The 13,473-nt window shown below is 37.4% G+C and overlaps 1 long non-coding RNA gene across 1 annotated transcript; it reads left to right on the plus strand.

The window, feature by feature from the left end:
* The first annotated feature begins 8,525 nt into the window (after window positions 1–8,525).
* LOC130472486 (uncharacterized) lies at window positions 8,526–12,846 on the plus strand. The gene is made up of 5 exons (XR_008932871.1): window positions 8,526–8,684; window positions 8,786–8,844; window positions 9,577–9,646; window positions 12,341–12,425; window positions 12,499–12,846. It is a non-coding gene; the product is annotated as an uncharacterized lncRNA (long non-coding RNA).
* Window positions 12,847–13,473: the final 627 nt, after the last annotated feature.

Consider the following 13,473-nt stretch of genomic DNA (forward strand, 5'->3'; position numbering starts at 1 on the left):
CGTATCGGAAATGAATTCCGGAATCGGGAATTTAATCGGAAGCGTATCGTACGAATTAGCATCGAACGAGGCCCGCTAGACGAAGGCCCAGCACGAAGCCAGGCCATCGCCCAGCGAACCACACGCACCATCGCACGCCAAGCCTCGACCAGGCCCAGCGCAAGGCCAGGCCCAGCCAAGGCCTAGGGCGCGCGCGCGAGAACACAACAACAATGGGCCGAGCGCTGTGCGCCTAGCGTGGGCCGCAAGGCTTGCGCGGGTGTACGGTGCTCGTGCAATGCTCGTGCGGGAATCCTAAAGCAATCGGGATTCGAAATATGATTAAATCCTAAAACTATTAGATAATGATTATTTAATAGAGTCCTAGCAGGATTCAAATTAGACTAATTAATATCCTAATAGGATTATAATTCCTTTTCCATACCTCTATAAATAAGTGCCTCGGGTCATAATTTATAGACACAATTGAAGTATTCAAAGGGTAAGTTTTTGAAAGAAAAATCAGCCATACACTTGCAAACACAATAGCCGAAATTCCTAGTAACCTTAAGGGCGATTCTAGTTGGTCTAACTTGAGGCGGATCCGGACGTACTGTGGACTATCTACGGAGGGACGACATTTGGAGTCCTAAAGACTTGTTCTTGTTCGGTTCGGGCGCAGCTAGGGAGGGCACGCTACAAAGTGTATGCTCCTAAATTATGCTAAATGATTATGTGTAAATAATATGTTTCCTGGCATTCAGGTTTTTCCGCATGATTTATGTTTTGTCATATGTATCATAACCTATCAGTGGTATCACGAGCCTCTTATTATTTTCATAATCTAAATTTCATAAACATGGTTAAATATTACAAATTTGAAAGGAATTAAAAGGGGTGATTTATTTTCGTAATTGTTAATTAATTGCAAATTGCGTTTATTTAATTATATGTACGCAGTTTTTCGGCAGTTTCTTCGTTACTCATCCAAATCGAGGGATTTTTGTGTCAATTCCGCATGTAAAAGGCATTCTACAATTTTGAAAAAAAAAGTACTTTTCAGCCGAACCCAGAATTCCCAAATTCGAAGCCTAACTATGACTTTTTGGAGGCTTTAGTTTTTCGAACGCAAAAGTTTGTAAATTTAAGATGATAAATTAAATATTTGCGATTCTTGTTGATAAATCTTGAATTTTTGATTGACCTACTGTATATGTTTAACAAGTTTGAATTCCTAGCCTAGTTAATTATGCAATCTAATTTGTAATTATGATTAATTTGTTGAAAATTGGAATAATTTTGAATTAATTTGATTTTCATAATTAATTAATAATTTAATTAGATACCTATGATTAAAAACCACCATAAAAATTGTAAATTTGTGTTAAATTTTAAATTTTTATGACCTAGACTTGAATCCATGTTAATCGGAAATCAATTAATTAATAAATTTTCGATTTTTCGCCCTAAAATTATGAAATTAATATGATTTATTAATTTGTCATTAATTTTGAAAATAAAATTTTTAATTTTTATGCGATTCGCTCATATAACTTGCACGCACAAAGCAATGGACGCTACGTGTTACCCTTAAGGGGTGTTGTATAGTGCGGGCATGCGACGACGAGCAAGGGAGCTCGTCGCTCATGCGGTACGAATGCAGCGAGCAAGGCTATGGTGCACGAGCACAAGGCAGCAGCTCTGCCTTGTATCGTGTGCTATGTGCGATGGGCGAATGGGCGAGGGCGAGGAGCAAGGCAGCGAGCAGTCGCGTGCAACGCGCACTGCCTCGCGCAGCGTGCCAAGCCTCGCGTGCAGCGAGCGCAAGCTCGCGTGCGACGAGCGCTACGCCCAGCGACGAACGCTCGCGCGCAGCGAGCGCTTGCTCGCAAGCTACGAGCACTGCCTCGAGCAGCGAGCGCAAGCTCGCGTGCGTCGAGGGCAGGCGCGCGCAGCGAGCCAGAGGCCAACAAGCCTCGAGGCGCCTTGCGATGGTGTGCAGCGATGGATGCGACGCAGCACATAGGCTGCGCGCACATGGCCAACGATGGCTGCGTGCGTGTGGCCTATGGCTGTGCGTTGCGTGGTGATGTTGCGTACCTTGTGTTACGATTAGATCGTTTTAAAATTTTAATTTGAAATTTTCAGTTTATGTAATTTTAATTAATTTTAAAATTAATAATTTAAATTGTTTTCTTGGATTTTAATTTTGAATATTATAATTATAATAAATTTCATTTATTCTAATTATTTTACTAAAATTAAAATCATGAATTAATTTAAATACGACTGAAAATAAATTAAATAAGCGGATTCAATTATAAATTTATATGAGCTTTAAATTTTAATTAAATTTGTATGTTTCCGGTTAGACTAGAAATACATTTTTATGTTTAAAATTAGTAAAGCATATGAATTTATTGGTTTTAGTGGGAGCATTTTTAGTCATAAACTCTTGATTAGGTCTACAAATCCCTTAAGGTTAAACAACTTGATTAGAATTAATAAGGACTGAATAATTGGTAGATTATTGGTGCCCTTGATTAATTGCTGCAAATATTTATGTGATGCATAACGTGTTTTACTAACCAGCTATGTGGGCCATTCATGATAATGAATGGGTGAATGGTATATATTGTATATGTACTGTTTTGCAGGTTATGAAGTGACTAGTATGGCCCAAATAGGATAGAAAATATGGTCTGCGTACCATTAATTTGAATGTAATTGGTCTAAAGTACCAAAATTGTTTTTCAATTCAAATATGGTCTGCGTACCATCAAATAGTTGTAATTAGTTTAATTATAGCTTATCCTATTTGAAGAAAATGGTGCCTCCCACGGAGATTTTCAAGACGGACTTTGAAGTTGAAGCTTCAAGATGAAGTCGGGCCATACTAGATCACATTTATCTTATGCATGTTTTAAGTTATTTATTGCTTTTAAATATGTCTTAAATATGCATGAGATCAAAGCTTGATTATGTTGCATGATTAAGGATTTTAGTTCATTTAAAATCTAACCAACATAGTAAGAGCCTTAAGTTCCAAAATTAAAATTGAGTTAAAAGGTGTCATGCCAAAATAACACTTACTTGGATATCCTTTCTTCATCGATCTTAGTAATAGTTTTCCGCCATAGCGAGGTGTTACTTATCGATACTAAAGGGGTAAGGTACACAAATAATTGTGAGTACATGTTAGTTTTGGTGAAACTCAACGATATAAGTAAGGAGTCATTTTATGTCGTGGCAAAATCGATAGGTTTACCTAATAAGTTCTTAGACGTGCCTATCAACCAAGAATAGTTTCTAGACTATTAGCAAATGACTTTTGCTTACCTAAAAGATTTTAGAATTAAGTCTAAATACATAATGTGCTTAATTCTTCAATGGATTTTAGGATCTTGGAATCATTTTATTCACACCTGCCGGAACAAATAACTTGAATAAAATGCTTAATGAACATTGAATTATGCATGTATGCTAGAATTTAAGTTTATTAAGAGAAACTGTGAATGATTATTTATTTGTTTATTCTTTTTCAATTGTAGTTTTAATTATGGCAAACAACAATTCATTCAACATTCGATCAATTCTCGAAAAGGAGAAGTTAAGCGGGAAAAACTTCCTTGACTGGCAAAGGAACTTGCAAATAGTTCTTATGCAGGAAGAAAAGGAGTATGTCCTGGAAGAGGCGATGCCCGAAGCCGCAGGCGAAGGGGTCACTCAGGCAGCCCTCAATCGTTGGATTGATGCCAACAAGGATGTGAAATGTCTAATGCTCGCCACCATGAGTGTAGATCTGCAGAAAACGTTCATCAACTCAGATGCTTTCACAATCATCAGTGAGTTGAAGAACATGTTCCAAGATCTGGCTCGAGTCAAAAGATTCGAGACTCATAGGCAAATTCTTGAGACCAATATTAAGAAAGGCGAGCCCGTAAGTCCACATGTTCTCAAAATGATTGGACTCATTGAGAATATGAGTCGGCTGGATCAGCAATTCTCTCAGGAAATGGCTGTAGACACCATCCTCCATTCTCTTCATAACGGGTATGATCAGTTTAAACTGAACTACAGTATGAATAGTCTGGACGCTCACTGAGCTTCACGATATGATGAAGACCGCTGAAAAGACGCTCAAAAGTGATAAGCAAGATGTGCTTATGGTGCGTAGGGGCAAGTTCAAGAAATCTGGAAAGAAGAGGAATGCTAAGAAAGGTGGCAACAAGGCCAGCCCAACTAAGCAAACTGGCACCAAGTCTGAAAAGAGGAAGGTCAGTCAACCCACTTCTGAATCCGAATGCTTCTACTGCAAGAAGAAGGGGCATTGGAAGAGAGATTGCTTGAAGCTAAAGGAAGATCAGAAGAACGGAACAGTCATTCCATCTTCAGGTATTTTCGTTATAGACTGTACACTTGTTAATTCAACTTCTTGGGTATTAGATACAGGTTGTGGCTCACACTTATGTTCCAATTCTCAGGGACTAAGAAGAAGTAGAAAGTTAAGCAAGGGTGAAGTCGACCTACGAGTCGGAAATGGAGCACGGATTGCTGCATTAGCTGTAGGAACTTATTATTTGCCGTTGCCCTCTGGGCTAGTTTTAAAACTGGAAGAGTGTTTCCATGTTCCAAGCCTTACTAAAAACATCATTTCAGTTTCTTGCTTAGATGCTAAGGGATTTTCCTTTTTAATAAAAGACAATAGTTGTTCGTTTTATTTTAAAGAGATGTTTTATGGATCTGCTAGATTAGTCAATGGAATTTATTTATTAGATCGCGAAAAACAAGTTTATAACATAAATACCAAAAGGGCCAAAATGGATGATTCAGATCTCACCTATCTGTGGCATTGTCGATTAGGCCATATTAACTTGAAACGCATGGAAAGACTTCAAAAGGAAGGAATTCTAGAACCATTTGACTTAGAGGATTATGGTAAGTGCGAATCATGTTTACTTGGCAAAATGATAAAGCAACCTTTCTCTAAAGTTGGAGAAAGAGCAACTGAACTATTGGGTTTAATCCATACAGATGTATGTGGACCAATGAGTACAAATGCTATAGGTGGTTTCAGCTACTTTATCACTTTCACTGATGACTTCAGTAGATATGGTTATGTCTACCTAATGAAGCATAAGTCTGAATCCTTTGATAAGTTCAAGGAATTTCAGAGTGAAGTAGAGAATCAATTAGGCAAGAAGATTAAGGCACTGCGGTCTGATAGAGGCGGTTAATATATGAGCTATGAATTTGATGACCATCTGAAAGAATGTGGAATTCTATCAGAATTGACTCCTCCTGGAACACCACAATGGAACGGTGTGTCGGAACGGAGGAACAGAACCTTGCTAGACATGGTCAGGTCAATGATGGGTCAGGCCGAACTTCCATTAGAATTTTGGGGACATGCACTAAATACAGCTGCACTCACTATAAATAGAGCTCCGTCTAAAGCTGTCGAAAAGACTCCATATGAGTTATGGTTTGGAAAGCCTCCAAAAGTGTCTTTTCTTAAGATTTGGGGATGTGAAGTATACGTCAAACGATTAATTTCAGACAAACTCCATCCAAAATCTGACAAATGTATCCTTGTGGGCTATCCAAAGGAAACAAAGGGGTATTACTTCTACAATACATCTGAGAACAAGGTGTTTGTTGCTCGAGATGGTGTCTTTTTGGAGAAAGATCACATTTCCAAAATGACAAGTGGGAGAAAAGTAGACCTCGAAGAAATTCGAGTCGAACAACAAACTCTAGAGAATGCTCAAGATGACATTCAGGATGAAACTCAGAGATCTTTAGAAGAATCTGGTGAGAATCATGGTCAATCTAGAAATGTTACCCCGTGTAGATCGCAGAGATATAGATCTCAACCGGAAAGGTACTTAGGTATTTTGACGAACGAGAGCTATGAAGTTCTATTACTTGAAAGTGATGAACCTGCGACTTACAAACAAGCTATGACGAGCCCTAGCTCCAAGCAATGGCAAGAAGCCATGCAATCTGAATTAGACTCCATGTCTGAAAACCAAGTATGGGATTTGGTCGATTTGCCAGATGGCTACCAAGCCATTGGAAGCAAATGGGTTTTCAAACTGAAAAAGGACAAGGATGGGAAACTTGAAGTTTTCAAAGCTAGATTGGTTGCAAAAGGTTACAGGCAAGTCCACGGTGTGGATTACAATGAAACCTTTTCACCAGTTGCAATGCTAAAGTCTATTCGAATAATGTTAGCAATCGCTGCATATTACGATTACGAAATATGGCAGATGGATGTCAAAACTGCTTTCTTAAACGGCGTTTTAACAGAAACTGTGTTTATGACACAGCCTGAAGGTTTTGAGGATCCAAAGAATGCTAAAAAGGTATGCAAGCTAAAGAAATCAATCTACGGATTGAAGCAGGTATCCAGGAGCTGGAATATACGTTTTGATGAAGCAGTCAGTGACTTTGGTTTCATCAAGAACGCAGACGAATCTTGTGTATACAAGAAGGTCAGTGGGAGCGAAATTGCTTTCCTAGTATTATATGTCGACGACATATTACTTATCGGAAATGACATTCCTATGTTGAACTCTGTCAAGATTTGGCTTGGGAAATGTTTTTCGATGAAGGATCTAGGAGAAGCACAGTACATATTGGGCATCAAGATTTACAGAGATAGATCTAAAAAGATGATTGGACTTAGTCAAAGCACTTATATCAATAAGGTGCTTGATAGGTTCAAGATGGCAGACTCCAAGCGAGGCTACCTACCCATGTCTCATGGAATAACTCTAAGCAAGACTCAGTGCCCAAAAACACTTGATGAGCGTAGACGAATGAATGGGATTCCGTATGCATCATTGATTGGTTCAATTATGTATGCTATGATATGTACACGCCCGGATGTTGCGTACGCACTCAGTGCTACGAGCAGATACCAGTCAGACCCAGGAGGGGCACATTGGACTGCTGCCAAGAACATTCTGAAGTACCTGAAAAGGCACAAAGATAACTTCCTGGTCTATGGTGGAGATGATGAATTAATTGTTAAAGGCTATACGGACGCAAGTTTCCAAACCGACAAAGATGATTTCAGATCACAGTCTGGGTTTGTCTTCTGCCTCAACGGAGGTGCAGTAAGCTGGAAAAGTGCTAACCAAAGCACCATTGCGGATTCTACAACTGAAGCGGAGTACATTGCTGCACATGAAGCAGCAAAGGAAGCTATATGGCTAAGGAAGTTCATAGGTGAACTTGGTGTAGTCCCCTCCATTAAAGGACCAATAGCCCTGTATTGCGATAATAACGGAGCTATTGCACAGGCGAAGCACAACTCGCACACTGCAGCTATGGGAATCAAGCATATTGGAGAATGGCTTTGATGTCCTTATTTAATGTTTTAAAGTTTTAGAGTTTAATTCTTTGTAAAACATTATTGGTTAATCATTCACAATAAATGAATAGAATTCATTTTTCCATTTAATTTGTGGTTTATTAAATGATGAGTCCCTTCAATTTGACGATATATTCAAGATAGACTGTCAGGACCAGTCCCGTGACTAAGAAATGTCTATCAAGTGAACTTGAATGTCAAAAGTTGAAAATGGTCCCTGGTCGGAGTTTTCTATAAAATTGGACGCATAGAAAACGTTAGACGACTAGAATGCAAGATGACTAGTAGTTCTGTTTCTTGAACTATGTGGACATGGCAATGTCATAATCATTTGCATAGATACTTACTTTGGGAAGACTAGTATCGGGCAGACCTATGAAACTTTACTGTAAGAGATGAAAATCTGTCATAAGTAAATTTCATTAAAATTATTAGACACTAAATCCTCAATACCTGAGTGATTTGAGATTACTTGTTTGAGAACTGGTTGCTTTGACGTTGACCAACCATCGCACCGTAAAAGGAGGCTATAAAGGCAACGTTCAGGTAATCACCTATCAAACAAAGTCTAATCTCAAGATCGCAAGATTGGAATTGTCCTCCCATAAATCGGGATGAGATGCTTAAAAGTTGTACAAGGGCACTCGGAGAGCTAGAAACTGTGAAATGCATGGCCGTGCTCGGATGAATCATAGACTATGATTATCTGTTTATTTGATCAGTTGAACTCTGAAACCGAGAAACACCTCTGGACATAATAAGGATGACAACTCTTACCTTATGTTCAAGAGCAAGCATCGAGCGACAAAGGAATTAGGAAATGCACACTTGTCCCTAAGGACAAGTGGGAGACTGAAGGAAATAATGCCCTTGGTCCAAGTATGCATTCAATGTTAAGTCTAATAAATGCGGTTCAGTATTAATTAACAAGTTAATAATTCAGTGAGATCAAGTGAGCTGAATGCCTAGCTAGAGGCCGCTTCAGTTCAAGTGGAATTAATGATATTAATCCACACATTACTACAAAAGCCTTGGTTTCTGGACGTAGTGAGCTCGACGCTTGGTTATGAGCGTTGGTTCCAAAAAATAATTTCCGCTCATTTTAGACGCTTTTTGTCATCCATCGTTATCTAGACAATTATAAGCGTCCAGAATTCACGTGCCATCCACGTGATGTTCTCTAAATAGCTCTCGTTGCCTGCAACTTCACCTTTTAGGGGAAAAGAAAAACCGCCTCAGCTCACTGATCGAATACCCCTCAGGCCCTCACCACCACTCATCTCCTGTTAAAGAATCTCAGATCTAATCTCCTCTCATTGGAATTGTAAGCTCTTTCACGTAGCTTCCTCATTTGTCTTCTCTTGGGCTTGTATTTCTATGTCTCACCTCTTCCATTGTTTTTAATTTCGTTCTCTGAATTTGTAGATCTTGTTCGGCATGCCAATGGTTATTTGTCATCTTCTACCTTGTCGGTCTTGTGAAAGGTAAAATAATTTTTTGGTTACAAGTTCTTTTCTTTTACTTTTCAATTTTCGTTCTTCTTTTTTGAAATCTGAATTTCTAGGGTTCTAGGTATTTCTTTCCAGTTGAATCATATTGTTTGATTTCGTTCTTCTAATATAGTTAGACCCGAGTAATTTTGGGTTCACTCTTTAAATTGGGTTTAGATTTGTCTATGTTATTCTAGCCCTAATTTGTGTTAATTTTTTCGATTTTGAGTGTTGTTGAAATCATTGCTCTTTTCATATTGATATTCTGTCAGGATTGAAAGGTAAATTGTGTTGCATTTAAAGGACCCAATAAGCTTAAGATGTTGACATAATATTTTGCACTATATGTGCTTAATGCTGGCTATAATTGAGTTGCTTTCCTCTCGATCCGTTGTATCTATGCCTTATGTCTATTGTTGTTGCTTTAAATTACTACGAGTAAGAGAATAAATTTATTTTCCAGCCTCGTACAGGCCAAATTTATTCCGTGTACTGTGTTGTGAGGCTTGTTTGTATTTGTGTCTTACTTAATGTTTTTGAGTGTAATAAGAAGCACTAATGAGAACCTAAACATTGACCCTCCGTGATGTAAGATCAGGTAGAAACTTTGATGTTTGATTCATGAATTTTTAAGTATTAGTAACATTAGCTCTTTTTCATTGAATATCTTAGGAGTTGTGATTATGTTGTTCTGTGCCTAAATTCGGTGTTTCGACGAGTTTGCAGTTGCAATTGAGGACATTTTGAGCTTGGAATGGGACTTTTAGATGGGCTCCATGTCCCTTCTGACAAAGTTGTAAGTATACAATGATTTACTGAGTTAGAACTTGTTATTTCGTCCTTCATGTTTACATGTTACTCTGTGAAATATGGTGTGATGTCATGTAATGATGCTACAATTTATAATTTGTATTTCCGGGGAAGCTTTGCCACACTTCGTATTGCTTAGCAGTAAAAAGTTGCGCACGAAAGCTACTCGTTATTATGGACCTGTTTGCAATGCGTGAGTCATTCATAGTGGACTTAATGATCTTCCTAGTAATCAGTAGTCAATAAGTTTGGAACATTGTTTATCTTATTCGGACATTTCAATGCGTGATTCATTCATAGTTTGGAGCATTGTTTATCTTTGAAATGATGAAATCTTGTTATTGGCTTTGTTTTAGAGTTTTTTTCATGTCTAATTAGTCTATTCCCATTTCATTATTGTATTTGAAAATTATGTCAGCCAGGTGCCCCTCCTGCTCTGGCTCAGGGACGGCTCCGTATGCAGTAGAAGGCGTAACGAGGTATAGTAGGCGGTTAGGTTTTGGCCAGTGATGTCTGATCCGTGTATACATGGGTTTGAAATTGGCTGAGTTCTGGTTGAGGGGTTTCAATTAACCAGTATAACATTCTAATTGTCAGGTGTAGGATAATCTAAGCTACAGTTAATTAATCAAATGTCTCTGGTTTCTTTGCTTTTTGCTGTGAATTTTGGACGTTGGATTAATTTATTCAAGCTTTGATGAATTATCTTAAGCAAAATATGCATAAAACTTTAAGACCTTCCTAGCTTATGAGTTAATTTTATTGAGAGAATTACAGAGATACAAATCTCTAACCAGAAGAATGTTGTAATAAATGAATTAGTTACATATGAATTTAGGTTAAGCCAATTTATTTTACCTAAGCTGGTTAAGCCTTACAACAGAAAATATTTTGAAAGAAGAAAAAATCTTTTTATAATATTACAATGCTGACATATGTCAGCTTCTCTAACTAACTTCCTAGAATTTAGGAGCTTGTAATAAATTTTCTCTCTTCTCTTGTTCTTGATTTCTAGGTTTCCTCATCCATGTTATTTTCATGTTTTTTTTCCAGATCTTATTATTAGTTTCTAGGGTTTTCTTATCACATAGAGATGTTACTAATAATCTAGCACAAATAAGGAATAGCTGGTCTCAATGTCAAGGGTTCTCAGCTCATTGGGCTTGCAAATCTAGCTGGCCAGATATGGGATTAAAAGAATCTGAAGTAGAACCTCATTGATTCTCTTTAATGACATGCAACATATTATGTAGTCAAGAGATAAAGTTAACGGATTTCCATTTCTATACCTTATTTGTAGCTATTAGTGGCCATGGTCTAGCAAGACATATTTCCCGTCTAGAAGAACATCCATTGATGACTTGGTGTAAAGATGCATAACACTGATTTAGTAACATAGGATAACAGGTGTTTCTATATTCATTTTTATTTTTAACCAGAGGGAAACTGATCCGGTTGTCCTTTATATTTTCTGTAACTTTTAAGGGTTAAGGCATGAAGCTTATTTATGCCTCAGAAAAAAAAAAAGGCACGGAGCTTATATACTTAAACTTCTTGATTTGTCATTAAGAGTCCTAATATGAATTTGGCTGACTGATTGGGTATAAGATAAGGTGAGAGATCCCAATCTTTTAATTAGGTGCCAAAATCGAAGATTAGCTTCACCTCAAACATATGTTGTATTGCTTTACTCTTGTTAGTATCATAGTCTGGCTTATTTTGTAACTTATGGTTAAGTGGTTCTGGTATAATATGCATCGAGTATTCATGTGCCTTGCACGTGTTTTTTTAGTTTGAGTAATTCTGTAAGTGATTTAATAAAAGTTTATCTAGCGAGCCCGCCCTTCAAAAAATTAAACCGCTTCCTTCTTCGCCAGAAACCCTAAACCATTTACATTCATTTCGCCTAATAAACGCGATTGTCAATCTTCAGGTTTGTTTCCCCATCAATTCGTACTTTTATTCATTTGAATCTTCATCTTAGATCTCATCATCCTTCACACGCTACAGGGGCAGGAAACCCGTCGGAGATTTTTCTTATTCACATTCTATTTTGTTTTGTACCCGATTTCTCTTCCTTGTGCTTGAATATCTGAGGTACCCCATAAACTATTTCCTGCTCGATCTCCATTAAATTGGTTAATTTTAGTAAACTTTGATCATAAATTTTGTCTTAGTATTATCTTATGAATATTAAACATCTAGATTTTTTGATTTATCGATTTTCTATGGATAAGTGCTTGTTCATGTTTAGGGTATATATCAGATTCGTAGTTTTCTTTATGGTATTTGATTAATTTTTCCACATAGGTTTACGCAACATCTGCCAAAAGTAGATGAAAGTTGTAAGATCATTTGAAAGATTACGGAGTAATTTTTGTAACCTTAATTAAGCTCAGTTGCAACAGGAAGTGCAACTAGGAAGGCAGATGAATTAATTATAGTTGTCTATTTGCACTTCTTGTATCTTAGCCTGATTGTTGGTGTTCTGGTCATTTACTTGATGGTGATTTCTGTCCTACAAGCATTATCTTGTATTTTGGCTTTTCTTTCTTAGTATATTCTTGTTTATGACTTCTGTTGTTCGTTTGGATTATTCTATCTCTTTCTTTGCCTAGCTTATACTACTTGTTAAAGTTATTTGTTTTTATATTCACTTATTACATATACTCTTTTGAAGGTCGCCCAAAATAAAATAAAAAAGGCGCAACAAGAGAACAAACAGAGCAAGGTGTAGGAAAATTTCGGACTTCAGCTTTAATCAGGTAGTATATCTTCTTTGATTGAGGAATTTTTTTTGTTTAGCTCATAGCTTTCCTTGCAATTTTATGTTTCTAGGTGGATAAAAAGCACAGTGCGAGTCAGGGATGATAGAGTATTTTGTGAAGATCGTTCAACGTGATAAGGAGCAACATGAATGAAGGCCGGGACACTCGAGCTTCATCATATCACCTACTATCACAGTTAGATCCTAGTTTTCTAGGCTTTATTACTTCTTCGGTTTAGTAACATAGATATAATTTCGGAGGTTTGATGTCTGGACTATTTAGTTAGTAACATTTTTGTACTATGGAATTTGGTTAGTGCAATGGATTTTGGTTAATTAGTAACACTATCGTGTATGATGGATTTTAACTATGTACTTTTAGATTTTTATAAGTTAATTTTAATGTTACGTTGATCAAAGACCAAGTATTTAAAATCCAAGTGTTATTGATCTTGTTGCCTTAATTAATTTTTTTATTTATTTTTATATATAGGTGTGAAAAAAATAAGCTTACACAAATAAATTTGGATGCCTTTTGATGTGTTTTCAAGCTCATTTAGATTTAAAATATTTGCCACTAAAATTTCTTGACGCTTTTAAGCGTCGAGAATATAAATGGTGAACGAGGCGGTAAGGAGATACTTTAGGCGCCAACAGTAACTCTTGACGCTTTTAGGCGTCGAGACTCTCGACGCAGAACAAAGAAAGTGGACGCCAAAAAGCGACTACAGCAGCGACGGAAAAAGGCGCCGAGAAAAATTCTCGACTAAAGTTTTGTCGACGCTTTGGGAAAGCGTCGAGGGAAATTTTCTCGACGCTTCTAGGTGTCGAAAAAAGACTGAAAAAGTGTCCCTGAAATGCGCGATTTGTAGTAGTGACAGCTTACTCTTGACTGAACCCGTAGGGTCACACAAATAGTACGTAAACGGATCAAGTATTTAATGGCATTAAATACTCCATATATGGATATTCGGAATCGACGGATCTTGGTTTCAGTGGGAGCTGAGATCGTCACAAGCAAGAAATGAATACTCCGGAAACGATAT

This window comes from Spinacia oleracea, chromosome 4 (assembly GCF_020520425.1).
Source record: "Spinacia oleracea cultivar Varoflay chromosome 4, BTI_SOV_V1, whole genome shotgun sequence".
In the NCBI taxonomy this organism is placed as follows: Eukaryota; Viridiplantae; Streptophyta; class Magnoliopsida; order Caryophyllales; family Amaranthaceae; genus Spinacia; species Spinacia oleracea.